Below are 19,605 nucleotides of genomic sequence, written 5' to 3'. Positions count from 1 at the left end.
TCCCTGCCCCAGCGGGGATTTGAACCTGGGTCTGTTAGGACCGCAGACCACCTCTCTACCGACTGAGCCACCGGCCCCCCCAAGTTGACTTCACTTGTTTATTTTTTTCCTGTTGCAACCATACAATTCTGTTCAGATAAATGAATTTTCTACTTTTTATGGAATAAAACCATGTAAAGATCATCTGCATGAGTTAGGATGCCAAATTACCAGTATTAATACTTTAGTAAATGTTCATAACTACTAGTAGTTTCAATATTATGTATAATAAAGAAATCTTACATTGGTGGAGGTTGTAGTGTTACTAGCATAGCATTATAAGTACTATAATTCACCCCACCAGTGAGTGTGAGAAAGAGGAGGGATATAATGATAATGCTGATGCTGATGATACTAATGATAATGGTGATGATGACGATGATGATGATGATATTACCTTAAATCACCATCATCATCACCATAATCATCATTATAGATCAAAGGTCAAGGTCATAGGGCTAGGTAAAACGTTGACCTAGCAAAATCAACTTCAACAGTTTGTACTGAGCTTTGACCAAACTTAGAATAGTTGAAATTTAGGAAAAGTATTTTAAGTGATTCATTTTTAAGAACAATCAAAGGTCGAGGCCACAGGGCTAGGTTAAAAATCGAGCCTTTTGTGTGGGTGTTAACTTATCAACTAAAAAATACAAACATGGGTATGAATATCCTGTGATGATCTAGCAGTGTTTTTCAACTTATTACTGAGTGAGTTACGTTTGGGAAGCTCTTCAGGAAACTATGGTACACTATCATGAGGCTGACCAAACAAGCAATACACAGAAATCTTAATGCATATATATATATATATATATATATATATATATATATATATATATATATATATATATATATATATATATATATATATATATATATATATATCATCCAATCCTACGTTGCCCCATGAGGAGCGTAGGAGCCCGGGGCTAGGCAGTTGGTCCTGACATTTAAGACGAGTGACCAACCTCACTCATCCCTGAGTGGCATTACATGAGCAATAACTCCCAACTATCCCTTGGATATAAATCTTCACCGGCTCAATCCGATTGGAGCACAATAATTACCCACTAAACCACCAGGCGCCAAAATTTGGTTATATGGTTACCACCCAGCGTAGTAAATAGTTTCCCGGTGTACAGGAAACCATTTGGCTTGTCACTCAGTGTAGAGTCACCCATAGGCAGAAGGAAGAGGAAAGAATGAAGGAATGAAAGACAGAAGAGGGAGTGCAAAGTCACCCGTAGGCAGAAGGACGAGGAAAGAATGAAGGAAAGAAAGATAGAAAATGGAAGGAAAGAAGGATGGAGGAGAAGACAGGGCAGACACCCGAGAGCAGCACCACATTGAGTGAGTGGATGGTGAGCGACCCCACCTACCTATATATATATATATATATATATACACACACACACACACACGAAGTGCTGCCCAAAAGGTCCAGTAATTTGAACAGAGGGGGCCAACCGTTTGCCTTTTGCCGCTAGGAGGAGTCAGCAGCACTCCTTGTGCGTCAGTGTGGCCCCGGCCGTGTCTGTGAGCGGACATGTTGTTGAACTACGCTTACTATTGTAACGTGATGTGTAGGTGGTTTGGAGGTTTTGCAATGGCGGACCAGTGGCGCAGCAATGTCAAGTCGATGTTGATCACTTTCTTCGATATCCAAGGGATTGTTCACAAGGAATTCGTCCCACCCGGTCAGTCTGTCAGCGGAAAGTTTTACTGTGAAGTTTTGCAGCGTCTGAGGGAGAACATCCGCCGCAAACATCCAGAACAGTGGAAGAACAAGGACTGGGTTCTGCATCATGACAACGTCCTCACTCACACATCAGTTGTTGTCTGGCAGTTCCTGGCTTCCACTAACACGGTAGTCATTCCTCACCCATCCTATTCGCCTGACCTTGCCCCCTGCGACTTTTTCATGTTTCCCAAGCTGAAATTACGACTGAAGGGGCGTCGATTTGACTCGATTGAGTAGATCCAGACCGAATCACAAGGGGTGCTCAAGACCATCACGTTTGAAGCCTTCCAGGGATGCATGGACTCGTGGAAAAAACACTGGGAGCACTGTATACATGCCCAAGGGGACTACTTCAAAGGCGACAGTGAGAACTAGGAGGTAAGGTAACTTATTTTCCTACAATAATCAAATTACTGGAACTTTTGGATAGCACCTTATATATATATATATATATATATATATATATATATATATATATATATATATATATATATATATATATATATATATATATATATATATATATATATATATATATATATATATATATATATATATATATATATATATATATATATATATATATATATATATATATATATCATCTGCTGTTTGAGTGTCCACTGCAGGACTGGCCTATCGCGACCAAAGATACAGCCCATGTATCTCTACCAAGTGGCTTAGGTTGTCTGGTTGAGACTGTATGTAGAGTAAGAAGTGCTTGTAAGTGTGACTGTAGTGTTCGAGTGCCTTTGGATGTGTGTGTAGTCTGTGAACCAAGTGTAATCAGCCCGCGGAGGCCGGCTGGGTGCAAGCATTCTTTCTAGTATGTAACACTGGTTCAACCACAGCATCCTTTATGTCCGCCAAAGCAGTAGGTGGCCGGAAAAACACTGCCAAAATTCATTACCCTGGCGGGGCGCGTACCCTCGTTCTCCCATGTACGAAAACGCCACTGTAAAGCTGTACCACACAGGCTTATATATATATATATATATATATATATATATATATATATATATATATATATATATATATATATATATATATATATATATATATGCAGTGTATAATATTCAACATATACATTGCCAGTTCTCAACGTCCACTGTCTAAAGTATTTCTATGAAAAGTCATTATGCTTAAGGCGAACGTCTTCATATTTTACAAAAAAAAAAAAAAATAACTTATTTAATAATTTGTGAAAATTCCATGAAATTATGGCGTCCTTCCTCTGTCTCTGTGCGCAGTGATAATTATCATCTTCAGAAATGTATAAGTGTTTAAAAATTGCTTTTTAGAACACCCATATCAAGCGCTCAAGTGCAATTTCAGCGCTCCCACACGCATCATCATATAGCTTTGTGCAAAATATACTCGTACATAGAAATACCATTTTTTTATTTATAGATCATTCGTCAACTAAATACTCCTTTTGGCATAATTTTTAGTCTTGGATGTATACTCAATGTGGTGCAGCCAGAGGCACGAGAGAGAATGGGTGAATGGTTCAGTGCTCCGCGACCTGAAAATTCTGACGGTAATTTTAGGAGAAAGTATATTTTAAACCTTTGGACTCAATTAGCGCGTAAACTAAAAAAGCTACCAAAAAATTAAAGATAAGACTGGAAAACCCATAAATTTTATTACAGATTATACAATTAGAGTGCTTATGTAACGATATCTTTGGTGTACAGAGCTTGCCAAACATCCTAGAAATTTAGATTTTTTCTATCTATCTCTCCATCTATTGCCAGACCCTTTAATCCCGTAAGGGGTGGTCACAAACAAATCGCCTCCATGTCGCTCTGTCCCCCGCTATTTCACTGCCCTGCTCCCAGCTTACATCCCCCTCTCTCATAAACCTCTCCAATCCATCCCTCCATCTCATCCTTAGCCTCCCCCTCCCTCTCCCCCCCCCTCCACATCACTCACTTACACACTCCTCGTCAGTCTCTTACTCTCCATCCTCTCCACATGCCAAACCACCTTAATGTGTTTCTCCTAACGCTTCCTATCACATCTATATCCACACCACAGCAATCCTTCATTTCCTCATTTGTCAGTCTGTCTCTCCATGTGACTTCCATATGTGAGAGTTGGTATCACAATACTGTCATGTAGTAGCTTTCTCACTTCCATGCTCACTTCCCTATTTCTTATCACTGCTTTCAAGGAACCAGCAACCTTTCTTCCTTGCTGCACCCTTTCAAGCACTTCATCCTTTAAACTTCCATCCTTACTCATCACACTACCCACGTACTTAAATGCACTCACATTCTCCATCTCCTCCCCATCCAGTCTCACTGTACATTCACTGACTTCACTTCTCGCGAAGACCATAACTTTACTCTTCCCTACATTCATCTTTAGATTCCATTTCTTACACACTCTCCCAAACTCATCCACCAAGCCTTGCAGCTCCCCTTTGTCTTCACCTAACAACACAGTATCATCTGCAAACAACAGTACAGGGAGTTTCCAAACATTGCCCTCTTTCACTAGGGCCGCTCCAGCATCCACTGCCCTACCTCGGTTGGAAATATGAAGAGAATATAATTGTAACACTTGGAAATTATATCAAAGTAATTGTGTACGGAATGAGTAAAGAGAGCCACCACTGAACATCCATGTGAGACTAAAGAGGATGTAGGACTGAAGTGTGCTAAGAATGGAAACTGAGGGTTTCAAACGAAGAAAAAGGGAACGCAAGGAAAGAGGATGCTTAGTCTGGTAATCAGGTGAGGAAGTCAGGTGAAAATGATTAATAAATGAAAACGCTGCGGAGGAAAAAAAATTCTGTATAACGACTTGTGTTAAGACAGTGTGCTGATAGGAATGAGGACCTTGTGAGTAAGCCTTACTACAGAAGAGCAAAGATCTTGACAAAGATTATGAGATAAGAAGAAAAATCATATACGGAGGAGATGAGTGAGTAGGCTACTACAGAAAGACATAGGCTTATGTCATTTTAAAACTAAAGCTGTGACGGGAGAATAACCAAAAAGATTAGTTAGTCTGAGAATTCAATCAATCAATCAAGAAGGGACAAACGCCACGGGGGGCATAGCCTCATTAACTCTCTGAGGGATGCACAAAAGGACCCACCCACGCGGGTCCCTTTGTGCAACCTTCCAGGCAACGACTCTTCTCCCGTTAAGTATCTCCCGACAGGAATGATCGACTTGCTCCAGCCATGAGTTAAGTGGCCTTCCCCTTGACCTCCTCCATCATGGGTTAACTCGTTCAGAGATCACCCTATGAGCAAGATCAGGTTCAGGAAAGCAGGTCACTTGCCCATACTGTATAGTGGGAGCTGGCACTGAAGTATTATGTGTATAATAGGCCTCGATTCAGTCTCAAGTAGTGTATATATATATATATATATATATATATATATATATATATATATATATATCATCATCATCAGCCATATATCATCATCATCATCATCAGCCATTACAAGTCCACTGCTGAACAAAAGCCTCCCCAATCTTTTCCACGAATTCCTTGACTGAGCCAATCTTTGCCACGTTTTCCCTGCAAATTTCTCTGTCTCATCTCTCCACCTCCTGTCTGGCTTTTTTCTGCTACGCTTACAATTTCTTGGTGTCCAGTCATTGAGCCTTTTGCTCCATCGGTTATCACTTATTCTTGCTATATTGCCTGCCCACCTCCATTTCAGTTCTTTTAAAACTTCTATAATATATTTGACTTTAATCTGCTCTCTACCCAAGTTGATCTTTTCCTGTCGCTTAAAGGTATTCCCAACATTGACCTTTCCATTGCTGTCTGAGAGCGGATTAATTTATTTTCCATCGATTTTGTCAATTTCCAGGTCTCACAATCATACATCATAGCTGGAATTATACATTCGTTACATACATTTAGTTTCATAAAAACTGGCAAGCTGCTTTTCATAATATCTCTATATTTACCGAAAGTTTTCCATCCAATTGTAGCGCGTCTTTTTATTTCGCTTTCATGATCTTTCGTTAATTTTATTATTTGCCCCAAGTAGTTGTACTCTTCAACTTCTTTAAGAATTTCCTCACGTATTCTGATAACGCTCTTTGGTGTTTGTGGAATAAACATTAGTTTTACTCCGGTTCATCCTTAGCCCTACTTTCAGACTTTCCCTGTTCAGGTCATTTAAAATTTCTTGCAATGACTTCGCTGTTTCTGAGATTAGGACAATGCCATCTGCAAATCTTAAATGGTTTAGCTTTTCTCCATCTATGTTCACTGCTTTGTTTTCCCAGTCTAGCTTTCTGAAAATACTTTCTAGGCATGCTGTAAATAATTTTGGTGAAATTGTATCTCCCTGGCAAATGTCCTTCTCAATCTTATTTTTTTTCCGAGTCCTTATGTAATTTAACTGTAGCAGTTCCCTCTTTATATATGTTTTCGAGCAGTTTTGCAATGTTCTCATTCACTCCTTGTTCTCGCAATGAATTTGTAATTGCTATGTGCTCCACTGAATCAAAAGCCTTTTCGTAATCAACAAAACCTAATCACAGTGGTTTATTATATTCTGTAGTTTTTTTTTTTCAATTAGCTGATTCATTGAGTGTAGATGATCAGTAGTCGAATACCCGCTTCGGTATCCCGCCTGTTAACGAGGTTGGTTTTCCTCCAAATTTGTTGTTATTCTGTTCGTACGGACTTTAGTGAAGAGTTTGTAAATGGCTGATAATAAGCTAATGGATCGATAGTTACTCAGATCGTTTGAGTCACCTTTTTTTGTAAAGTAAGATAACTATTGCATTACACCATGTTTGGGGAATTTTCTTCTGTTTTATACATTGGGTAAATAAGTGAGCAAGCCTATTTTGTACTTCTACTCCTGCATCCATCGGTAAATCTGTTACTATTCCATCTTCTTCCGGAGCCTTCCCTCTTTTCATATTTTTAAGAGAAATTTTTACTTCGTCTAGTGTTACCTCAGGTATTTCACTTGTGTCAGCTGAAAAGTTAGCTATTGGTACTACGGTCATTGACGCATATTGTTCTTTGTAAAATTCTTCAACTCTCTTCACCATCTTATCTCTGCATTTAATGTTTTCACTGTTACTTTTTTCTTTCAGTGATGTCATTTCTTGCTTTCCTAGTGCCATTTTACTTCGATCCTGTTTCAGGCTTTTTCCATTTTTGATGGTTTCTTTGATCTGATCCATGTTTCTCTTTCTTTTTTCTTCTCTTTGTCTTTTGTTGATAAGCTTATTTAATTCCCCTCGTTCTGTTTCGTCTTTCTTTGTTTTTACTTTCATTTCCTTTCGTTTTTTCATAAGTTCGAGTGTCTTTTCTGAATATTTCTTGGCTTTGGTTGTATTAGGTTTTCCTACTACCTCCGCTGATTAGCTTATCACTTTTGTTAGTGTCCTTCAGCTCATCAATGTCACATTCAGCATTTCTTGGAGCCTGAAATCTGTTCTTTATTTCCAACTGAAAGGCTGCATTGTTTTCGTTTACTTTTATTGGCCATATCTTTTTAGCTTACATATATATATATATATATATATATATATATATATATATATATATATATATATATATATATATATATATATATATATATATACAGAATATTTTCGTATAGAGAGAGAGAGAGAGAGAGAGAGAGAGAAAGAGAGAGAATAATAAACTACCTTAGTTTACTTCTTTGGTAGGGATTTCTCCCTACCGGTCTAAAATCACCTGACAGTAGCAGTACTTTAATCAGTTCATCCTAGTAAGTTCAACTCTTTTAGCAAAATTGATTTCTTCTAGGCAGAGAGAAATCATCTGGTGCTAGGAAGAGTAACTTACAAGTCGCAATTGTGATGGCGTTAAGAAATATAAAGAAAAAAAATAGAAACAGCTAGATAAACGTTACTTGAAAATTTAAAAGACAAGTCATGCGTTTCAATGTTTACACCATAATATTTACCGGACAGAAACTTCCCACCCTCTGCAACAGCCAAGGAGAAAGTGCTGCATATTTACGCAAGGCACCACCACTGGGAAGGAAAACGTCTCAAGGTAACGCCGGAAAATGCTGGTGTGTGGAAAAGGAAATGTCAAAGGAGACCGTGCATAATGGAGTTAGATGTCAAGAGCTGTGGGGTGGACTGAGGCTTCATCATTGTGTGCAGACTGGAGAGTCTGGTATTGTGAACTGGTATACTGGGAGGATATAGCTGTGTGGAGTTCGGTATATGAGATTGTGTTGTAGTATGTTGGAGGATTTGGAGGAAGGGAGTTGTGTGATGGAAGGTTTGCTGGTGTCAGATTGGTGTAGGGGGAGTTCTGGTGTTGTGTGTTGGTGTGGTGAAGGATCTGGTGGTGAAAAGTGGTGTGGTCCAGGGTCTGGTGATGTGGATTGGTATCGCAGGGGGTCTGGTGACCTTTGAGTAGTGTGGTGGAAGGGTCTGGTTTTATGGTGTGACAGAGGGTCTGGTAGTGTGGTGTGGTGTGGAAGAGGGTCTGGTGGTGTGGAGTGGTGTAGCACAGGGTCTGGTGGTGTGGAGTGGTGTTGCAGAGGGACTGGTTGTGTGGAGTGGTGTAGCAGAGTGTTTGGTGGTGTGGAGTGGTGTAGCAGATTGTTTGATGGTGTGAAGTGGTGAGGCAGAGGGCCTGGTGATGTGGAGTGGTGTGGCAGAGGGTCTGGTGACATTTGAGTAGTGTGGTGGAAGGGTCTGGTTTTATGAAGTGGTGTGACAGAGGGTCTGGTGGTGTGGTGTGGTGTGGAAGAGGGTCTGGTGGTGTGGTGTGGTGTGGCAGTGGGTCTGATGGTGTGGAATGGTGTGGAGGAGGGTCTGGTGGTGTGGAGTGGTGTGGCAGAGGGTTTGGTGGTGTGGAGTGGTGTGGCAGAAGGTTTGGTGGTGTGGAGTGGTGTAGCACAGGGTCTGGTGGTGTGGAGTGGTGTGGCAGAGGGACTGGTTGTATGGAGAGGTGTAGCAGAGTGTTTGGTGGTGTGGCGTGGTGTTAGCAGTTGGTTTGGTGGTGTAGAGTGGTGTAGCAGATGGTTTGGTGGTGTGAAGTGGTGAGGCAGAGGGTCTGGTGATGTGAAGTGGTGGGGCAGAGGGTCTGGTGGTGTGAAGTGCTGTGGTGGCGGTCTGGTGTCGTGGGGAGTGTAGTAAAAGATTTAGTTGCGTGGAGCGGTGTGGTGGAGGGTCTGGTGAGGTGGAATGTGGAATGGAATGACCTGAAGGCGTTTATTGGTGTTTTGTAAGTACAGAAAGTCTAGATTACTAGTCAGTTATTCTTATATTTTCTTAGCTCAGTATCTTATACGTTGTATTTTTTTCAGTTGTTCACCGAAATTATTCGTTATTCTCTTTAGTTTACAGTACATCTCAAGGATGAATTTCTTTTATTTTTACTCCAACATTATTTTTAATTAACTTACGAAATGTACCTCGTTGGTAAGGGATTAGGGACAATCTTGTGTTATTCCTTTCATCGTAAGAGGTCTCGCGAAAATTGAGTACTATATTTAGGAGGAATCAAGAATTATATATATATATATATATATATATATATATATATATATATATATATATATATATCCATCATCCAATCCTACATTGCCCCATGAGGAGCGTAGGAGCCCGGGGCTAGGCAGCTGGTCCCGACTTTTAAGATGAGAGTGACCAGCCTCACTCATCCCTGAGTGGCATTACATGAGCAATCAACCCCAACCATCCCTTGGATATAAACCTTCACCGGTTCAATCCGATTGGAGTGCAATAATTACCCACTAAACCACCAGGCGCCAAAGTTTGGTTATATGGTTACCACCCAGCGGAGTAAATGGTTTCCTGGTGCACAGGAAACCATTTGGCTTGTCACTCAATGTAGAGTCACCCACAGGCTGAAGGAAGTGGAAAGAACAAAGGAAAGACAGAAGAGGGAGTGTAAAGTCACCCGTAGGCAGAAGGACAAGGAAAGAATGAAGGAAAGAAAGACAGAGGAGAATGGAAGGAAAGAAGGATGGAGACTGGAGAGGAAAGGGCAGACACCCGAGAGCAGCCTACATCCAGTGAGTGGATGGTGAGCGCCCCCACCCACCACAATATATATATATATATATATATATATATATATATATATATATATATATATATATATATATATATATATATATATATATATATATATTGGCCACCCCAAACGGGATTGAGGCGTCTGGCAATATATATATATATAGAGAGAGAGGTGAGTTAGGTGAGATAAGGTTAGATTAACTTAGATGAATGCTAAGTTATGTTAAGCAATTATCTAAACCAACCAAGCTTTACATAACCTAAACTTAACCCGGGTTATCCCCAGCCTAACCTAACCGCGGCCTAATCAACCTAATCTAATTAACCCATCCAAGTTTTAAAATATTTCACGAATTCACTATGGACTTCATGAAATCACCGGTTACACAAATTCCCTGTAACATCTATCTATCTATCTATCTATCTATCTATATAGGTAGGTAGATAGATAGATAGATAGATAGATATACTGTATATAAAATACTTCATCGTTGTGAAGTGGTTACAAGCGCAACCCAGTCTTTAAAAAGGGATGTGCCTTTTGTTCCCAGTATCTCTGTCCTTTAGTAAATCAGGGCTACTTTGAGTCTACCTTGCACCCTGGGTGCCGCCTATAGGATCACCTATAGAAAAATATATAAGTTTCTTCAAAAGGACTGTTATATAGACCCAGCAAACAGCCTCCAGCTCTATACGCGGGCATAACGAAATGAATCGGGAGGTGGTTTTTGAACTTAATGTAAAATGCATTGAGTGCCTGGACGAATATAATGCCCGGTATTTCATTGTAATATGCATCTTCTGAATTATCATCTTTCCATTTTCGTTTTCTTCTCGTTTCTCTCTTATGTTTTCCTTTCTTTTTTTTTTCTATTGTGCTGGGGGCTACAGAAAAAGTATAGGCTATAATTCTTAAAATGTGCTGGATTATTGATGAACCCGTGTTACTATATCTGTTCACTTACTTAAAGGAATCCGTGCAAGAGTATATTAATCATCATTAGCATTTTTATCCTGACTTTTTTTTCTCAGCTAAAGAATGAGTGAGGATGAATCGAAAGAGTAAGAAAGAAAATGCAGAAAAGCAGAAGAATTACGGTAGAAACACTATGCCAAGTATAATAGTCCGCACAGTTACCCAGAAATCACTCAAGTTTGGGGAATCCTGGGCTGAATATAATGATATATGATGTACGAAAATTAGCTTTCTGGAATAACGTTACTTCATGTAAAATGACTGGACTGAATATTAAAGTCAAAAACATTTTTAAAATATCTATTAAATATTAAATAAAACTGTATGGCAATCGATTATTTCTATCTGTAAATTATATTTAATTGCAATTACTTATTTCTCACATCGGAACCTTTAAGCTTTTCATGAAGAGGTTTCCTTTTTATTAGAGAAAGTCGTCAGGTAATGGCAACGATAATATTAAGAAGATGGCATTGTTCTGAGATTGGTAGAGATTGTTTGTAATACATGGATCACCACAAAGGAGACCCTCCCAAGGCTCATAAAATCTTCACAGAATTGTAATTCCCTTTGGTCGCTCTATTACCGAAAGTTAAATGGAATATCCAGTTAATCATAGTTTCACATATCTCAGACTCCACTTCTCGGACATCAAAACAGAACCAGATTCAGCCCAGCCAGGGGAATTAGAAGGATTCAGAGTTTTTACGGAGAGACATTTTTCATATTCCTCTGTGGTGTTGATGCGGGATGATCGTTGGTGTGATCTGGTTGATATGAGGATGAGGAAAACTTGAAACGAAAAACGAAAAGAGGCTGGAAATAAAAGATCCCAACACTGGACTATGGTTTGTGTGTATGGTTCATCCGAGTGTGTGTTCACGGTATTATGATGGAAGAAACTATAGGTAAAACAAAAAACAAGAAAAAAAACAAGGATTATCAGTTATGTTAATAATGCAATCAGGGGGACAATGCAGGGAACGAAGAGAATTTGATATGATTTGTTTTGTTTTCCTTTATAGAGTAGTGAACCTGGGTTGGCAGTAATATGTCACGCACAATCAATTCAGTGTCATCGCTACAAGTGACCTTATCAACACTGAAGAATACTAGTTGAAGCTAGAAACAATGAATTGTGAAGACAAAATCATATTAATGCAATTAATGAAGATGATTTGGTAACACTTAACCGTCTTCCCTGCTGTTAGTAAATCCTCAAGCGATGGTAACATTAATACAAATATAATGAGACTGAAGGGGAAAAAATTTAAAGCGTCGTTTATTAAAAACTTCTGGAGACTACTGGAGAGGTGGGTGCTAAAATTCCAGGTGTGCTATCGTGTTGTGTGTGTGTGTGTGTGTGTGTGTGTGTGTGTGTGTGTGTGTGTGTGTGTGTGTGTGTGTAACCGCTAATAATGAAATGAATTAGGAATCCATGTCTTTTGCTCTGCTCATTGTATTTTAAGAAGTGGTCTTTTTTGAAATAATGTATACGTGAATCTGAATTTCTCTCGTTTTTGTTGATATTTTAGGGCTAAAAGCTCTCCCCAACTCTAAGCAGTAAGATGATAATGATGATGATGATCATAATCATTATCATCAACACCGTCGTCGTCGTAACCTGTCATCGAAAACTTTTGTCTCGTTAATAAATGTGATTGGTAGGATCCAGTATAGGAGCAAAGATATGAGCTATGTATTTATTCCTTTTTTTTCATTGTCTGCTCAGTCTCAGTGGTAAATAACTGTGTATCATTGGATTACGCCACTTAACCATCACCTGTAATGGAGACAGTTCCACTGGCCATCAAACTAAAAACGGGGCAACCTGAGACATGTGCATCTCCATTAATATTTGATCAATCTATTCCTGTCGTTCATCAATCCATTTACATATTCGGCATCCATATGGGGCCTCATACATTTTCTTACCATACGCAGCCATCTTCCTCATGGACTTCCACTATCGGTACTCAGCCATATGTTCACTCGTTATATAAGCATACACTCTGTTACCTATTGGTTAATCGAGTTCATTATTTCATGTCTGTGACGAAGCTCCATCTTATACTCATAGTCCACCCATGTTCCATAGAAATTATGTTTCCAGAGTTCAATCAATCAGTCAAGAAGGAGCAGACGCCACGGGGCGCATACCCTCACTCACCCTCCGACACCACCCACGCGGGTCCCTTTGTGCAATCCTCCAGGCAGCGACTCTTCCATCTCTATCTCCCGACAGGAGTGATGACTTGCTCTTGCCACGGGTTATGTGGCCTTCCTCTTGGCCTCGTTCAGAGATCACCCTGTGGGCAGGATCAGCCTCAGGAAAGCGGGCCACGTGCCCATATAGCTGGAGCTGGCGTTGACGTATTATGTGGGTAACAGGCCTTGATTAAGTCCCACGGAGTAGTCGCTCGTTGCGCATCCGGTTGTACCAGCGATATCCCATGATCCTGCAAAGACACTCACTCATGATTATTCAGACTCATGCCATATTGAAGCCTCATTCTCATTCCTCTTGAAACATCTGTGCTAAGCTCTGTGTTACATTCGAAAGACGTCACGGAACAAGACGATTTACTGTCTCAAGGAATTAACTTTCCATCTCTATTTAATAGCTGCATTAAGATGCTTCAGATCTTCTACTATTTAAGGTTTTACTCTGTTCACTAGAACATCACACTATGAGTCACCTTCTCACAGTGATTTTCAGGCCCCGTTGCTTACAAGCGTTCACGGAAAATTGGATTCGTACGTAAATGTGCTGAACAACCAGGCTGACACTACACACCCTTTCACTCCAAAGTTATCATTGAGCTACTTACTCTAGCGACCCTGTGCTATTAAGCAGACTTCACTTTCATCATAAAAGAGATTTCCGTAGTTTTCCTTCCAGACATAAATGTGTCACGTCTTCATTTAACCTTCTTAGTTCAGTCTATCACATACTTTATTCCGATGCATAAATATCATGAACATTTCCCTTCCTTTTTCGCGTGCTTTCTCAACTATTCGTCTTACTAAATATATTTAGTCGTTTCTCCTAACTCTTCTGATTTTTTTTTTTCGTATTTTAGTATAAACACCTAGAAGAAAAGAAAAAAACAATAATGCTAAAGGCAGCGTCACCACATGGCACACACACAAATAAGACCTTAATTGAAACACAAACATGTTTCAGTGACGATCCACCTATGTATCAATATTCTCGATCGATTTTAACACCTTCAGTCTGATAATGTACTCTTTAATTGTTTTATTTTTCTTGCATCCAAATGACATTAGTCAGGCTCTAGAGACACTTCCGAGCTGGAGGGCTTCCGTAATTATATTTTTTCAATAACCACTTCACCAACAGATTCCTCCTGAACTTGAATGTAATCGTCTGGCAGTGGCTTGATTTAACTGGAAACATATCATCGGATAAAATGGGTAAATATTGCCCCCTCCCCCAGGCTCTGCAGGTGACTGTGGCCTCGGAGCAGCTTCCAGTTTGCTACGAAAAATGTATCGTAATTGGCCGACCCTGCGTTTGTCTGTGAAATGTGGGAAACATTCTACTGTTTATTTATTTACTCACTTAGGATGCTAAGACTTAATAATTTACAGCTCTCCTAAACTGAATAAAATCAACCGTAGTTGGTCACAAAAAAAAAAAAAAAAAAATATATATATATATATATATATATATATATATATATATATATATATATATATATAAATGAGAGACGCAGGGATGGATCCAGGGGGGAGATGGGGGGGATGCATCCCCACCCACCGGCCATGCATCATTGAATAAAGAGGCAATTTCAACATTGAAATATCAGTATGTCGCGTGAAGTCTTTGGTTAAATAAGCGAATCAGACCCCCCCACCGAAAATTTCTGGATCCACCCCTGAGAGAGAGAGAGAGAGAGAGTATAATAATGATAATGATAATAATAATAATAATAATAATAATAATAATAATAATAATAATAATAATAATAATAACAATAGTAATAATAATAAACTTTATTTCCACAAGAGTGGTTATTCTTCTTACACAGTAATTACAAGTATATATACAGTAGTGTACAATAGTCTGCATAAACTGAATTCTTCTTACACAGTAGTTACAAGTATATATACAGTAGTGTACAATAGTCTGCATAAACTGAATTCTTCTTACACAGTAGTTACAAGTATATGTACAGTAGTGTACAATAGTCTGCATAAATTGATGTGCCTAAGTCAGAAGAATTTCCTTTTGTTTTGATTTGAATGACTATATATTATTGGGTTCTTTTAATGGGAGTTGGTTCCACACCTTAGGTCCCTTTACAGAGATGGATTTGACACTAATATCAGAGTTTACTTTAGGGACATACAGATTATTTTGTTGTCTGGTTGTACTTTGAGTTACACGATTTACAGTAGGGAGAGATAGAAGAGAATCTGGGTATTGATTGTGTAGTTGTTTGAAAACTTTATGTTAAAGGCTATTTCATCAGGAATATCAACCTACTTTAGTTCCTTTAAGATAGGGGTAACATGCTCATATCTTCTAGCAGCGAAATTTTTTAGATTTTGGACCTGAATGAGGAAAGTATTGTTTGCTGAGCCCCATATTGTACTACAGTAGTTTAGAATGCTTAGTAGCTGTGACTGAACAATGACTAGCCGAGTTGAACTATCAAAACTAATTTTTTATTCTGTTAATATACATTAAGGCCCCTGTAACCTTTTTGCTTATCTCTTTCACATGCTTGTCAAATATAAGGTAGCAGCCCACATACACTTCTAAGTTTTTTACATAGTTACTATTTTTTAAATAACTGAACAGGGAAGGAAAACACACGAATAAAAAAAAAATAATAATAATCCATACACTAAATTACTGGCGTCCTCCATTCATAAAATATCTGTAACAGTTGGACTTGAACAGCTGTAGGTTGAAATCTGGGTGAAAACAACTCCTGGGAAGCGAGTTCCAGATAGATGCAGTTCGTGGAATAAAAGAATTCTGATAGGCAGAGGTTCTGCAATATGGCTGTGTGACATTCCAGTCATGAGCACTACCAGATGCTCATGTAGCACGAGGGATGGCATGGAGTGATGGCACAATGAAAGCATCTTCGTCTGAGAATTTGCCATCAAAATACCTGTAAAATAATGCAAGGGAGGCAACGTTCCTTCTAACTTGTAGGGGAGGTAGTTTATTAAAAATCCAGTAGCAGGGTTGTTAATAATTCCAACAGATTTGTTCTGAATTTTGTCTAGTTGTTTTAGTGCAACCTCTCCACATCCATTCCACAAGGGTGAGCAATATTCAAGCTGAGAACGCACATGACTCTTATAAATTATAGCTAACTGCTCGTCAGTGAAGAAGATACTGACATTTTACAATAATCCAAGTTTCTCTGAGGCGGTTTTAGCAAGTGATCTGGCATGAGAGGTCCAGCTGAGGGAGTTGTTAAGCGAGACACAGAGAATTTCAATACTTGTGGAAATGGGAATAGTAGTAGCACTGAAGGTAATATACGAATCTAGCAATATCTGCCTATTAGTATATTGTATATATTTGGTTTTACTAGCAGTAAATGAGACAAGGTTGTTTTGTCCCCATTCACTGATCTTAGATAAGTCTTAGTTTATGGAGATGGCTGTACTGAGTTGAGAGTAAGAGATATTAGACTTTGTAAATGGATGTTTGAGTGTGAATGAAGTGTGAAGTGTTGAGTCATCTGCATATGAATGGATGGGATTGTGGGTGACAGATAAGAGATCATTAATATGAACCAGGAACAGGGTTGGTACCAGAACTGATCCCTGTGAGACACTGACGATAATTGAGTGGAAATTGGAATGTTTATTGTCTACTTTTACTCTTATTTTTTATGTTGCTGAGATATAAGGAAAGCAGAGGAACAAAAGACTAGTCCATAGCAAGGGAGTCTGGACAGCAGGGAACGGTGCCACACTCTGCCGATAGCTTTAGAGATATCAAGGGCAACTCCATGAGTTTTTCCATGTTGGTCAATTGATTGATGGACGGTATGAGTCAGGAGACTGAGTGTGTCAATGGTGGATCTTTTCTAGCGAAAACCATACTGTCTGTCACTAAGTAAGTTGTTGGATTCAAGATGTTTAACTATGCGTTTATTAAAATTTCCAGTACTTTACTGAGAGATGTGGCAGCTATTGATCTGTAATCAGAAGGGTCAGAGGAACTTCCTTTCTTTGGAATTGGGTGGATATTGGCTTCTTTCCATGAATTAGGGTATAAAGAAGTACGTATGCATAGTCTGAATAATTTAGCTAGAGCTGAGGCAAGTTGTGGAAAAAGCCTTTTTAAAACATTTGGAGGAATTCCATCTGGGCCAGGAGTCTTGTTGGTTGGTAAATTGTCTAGGATGGATTTTACGTATCTAGTCTGTATTTTAAGTGAAACAATTTCCGGAGAGTCAAGTTATACTACTGGAACGTTCTGGCTGACTTCCTCTCTGGTAGAATTTCTGGCAAATGTACTGGCAAAGATATTCGCTTTCCCACGCGGGTCATTTGTAATGTTACCATCTGAAGATTTTTAGTGAGGGAATGGATGATGACTTGTTAAAGTTATTACTGAAAGAAATCAACGTTGACCAGAATATTCTATTGTCATCAGGGTTGTTAAGTAGTTTTGATGCTTGATTTTGAAGAAAGTTTGATTTAGCGAGATTTATTACAGCTTTTGCATGGGTTTTAGCAATTTTAAATTGACAGAGTGATTCAGATGTTTTTAGATTTTAAGTAAGAGTTTAATAGGACTATCATGAGCATTAATAGCAGTGTTAGGTGGTATTTTTGCAATTAGCTGACAGGTTCCTATTAAGATATACTGAGTCTTGTTTGCGTTTAGCATACGTCCATTTCTTAAGAATTATCTTCTGGCTTTATTTAGTTTCCTGTGCCTCAGTGATTAGAGAATTTAGTTCATTTAGTGTACCACTGTGAAGGAATTGTGTGTCGTCAGCATACTGGACTAATGTGCAGTTATTAAAGATTTGCACAAACACATTGTTATATACTGAACAGTACTGAACAGTGTTGGGCCTAGAACTGAACCTTGAGGGTCATCATATGTCACTTTTAAGTTAAAGGAAACGGTATTTTGCATGCGCACTCATTGTGATCTATCACTAAGATATTTATCAAAGCAGAAGCTATCAATGTTTGCTTTATTTAGTTTAGTAAGAAGAATATTATGACTTACACTATTAAATGCTTTGGAGAAATCACGATGAGTCAACAGAGATATATGTTTGTTACCCGACCCTGCCCCCCCATGGGCTCCCGGACGGGTATTGTTTTCACTCAGTTTGTCTGTTTGTTTCGTTGTCTGTCTGTCTGTTTGTCTGTCTGCCTGCCTGTCTGTTAACAACTTTTCGCAAAAACTATGGGTGCAGTTTTAACTAAAACACCTTCTGATCACCTGATTAAATTTTGAGCCAAATTGGGCCAAGGACCAGGCTGTAGGCCCAAAAAATGTAAAATGAGAACAGGTAAAAATTGTTTTGTCGCCATAACCCCTTTCAAATTCGTCATATCGACATGACACCAAAACATAATGGTGCCTCTCTCAAATCTGCATCCTAGAACATGCCACATTACATCGGGGGGGATCACCTCCCAGTTAGCGGTAGGGGGTTAGTGTCAGGTGGGTCGGGCCTAAAATTCAAATGAGAATAAAATCATTAATTTTCACCCAATTTACTCCAAATTTGATATATGACATCTTTGACGAGATATCCTGTTGTGTTTATACATCAACACTAAAATGACTGTCAGGGATGGGTTTGCTGCACATTAGTACCGCTTCTTGTTATTCTTGTTGTTATATATTTTTTCTGTTATTACTGTGAGCGCTGTATCTGTAGATGATTTAGTTCGGAAACTATGTTGAGTGTTTGAGGGGAGTTTGTTAGTTTCTTCAAAGTTAGTAAATTGATTTAGCAACGATTTTTTCAAAAATTTTTGAGAACATTGGTTATAATGAAACTGGCCGATACTTGCTTGTGTCTATTATGTTACCAGTTTTACAAAGGGATGTGACTATAGCGTTTTTTCAAACTGTAGGGAATTTCTCTGTAGTAATGGAAGTGTTTATAATGTGATTTAGATAATATGCAATTACAAAGAGAGAATCTTTAATGAAGTACATCGGTGTTTTATCAGAACCATAAGAATTCATATCACGTAGGCTTTTAACGGTTAATATAACTATGTTTGTATCGCTCAGCTGGGGTCGGAAATGTGGGCAACTCCGGTGCTCAGTGATTTCTATTGGTAGAGTAGTGTCATCGCTTTGTAGATTATCTTGTGTTTTTTCGTATGTATTTCTACAGACATTAAAACTATTAAACTTTTCTGTTGTTTCATGAATGTTATCAAATGTTCCAGTTTCACTTTTTCATTTTACTAGAGATTTTATCTTTCACGATTTTCCAGATGTCACTTGAATTACCATTGCATTTTTTCTAGTTTATTACGATAATAATGATTTTTTCTTCTCTTTAAATGATAGCGGTCTTGGTTATTTTTATTAAGTCTATCATTTTTCAGAATGCACTGTGCACGATTTCTCTCACATACTGCTTCTTAATTTCGTCATCCATCCACGGGGCAGGGGGCCTTTTATTTCTTTAGTCACTATAGGAACACATCTATCTAAACTACTGATAGAAACAGAGTTCATTACTTCTATTTGTTCATTCAAATTGTTTGTGTTAAATAACTAATTTAACACTGTTTATTTCACTCAGACTGTTATGGCATAGTAAGTTTTTGTTATA

This window comes from Coenobita brevimanus, chromosome 28 (assembly GCF_032717465.1).
Source record: "Coenobita brevimanus isolate Jiangsu-jjx chromosome 28, ASM3271746v2, whole genome shotgun sequence".
NCBI classification, from domain to species: Eukaryota; Metazoa; Arthropoda; class Malacostraca; order Decapoda; family Coenobitidae; genus Coenobita; species Coenobita brevimanus.
This window is presented reverse-complemented; position numbering follows the sequence as displayed.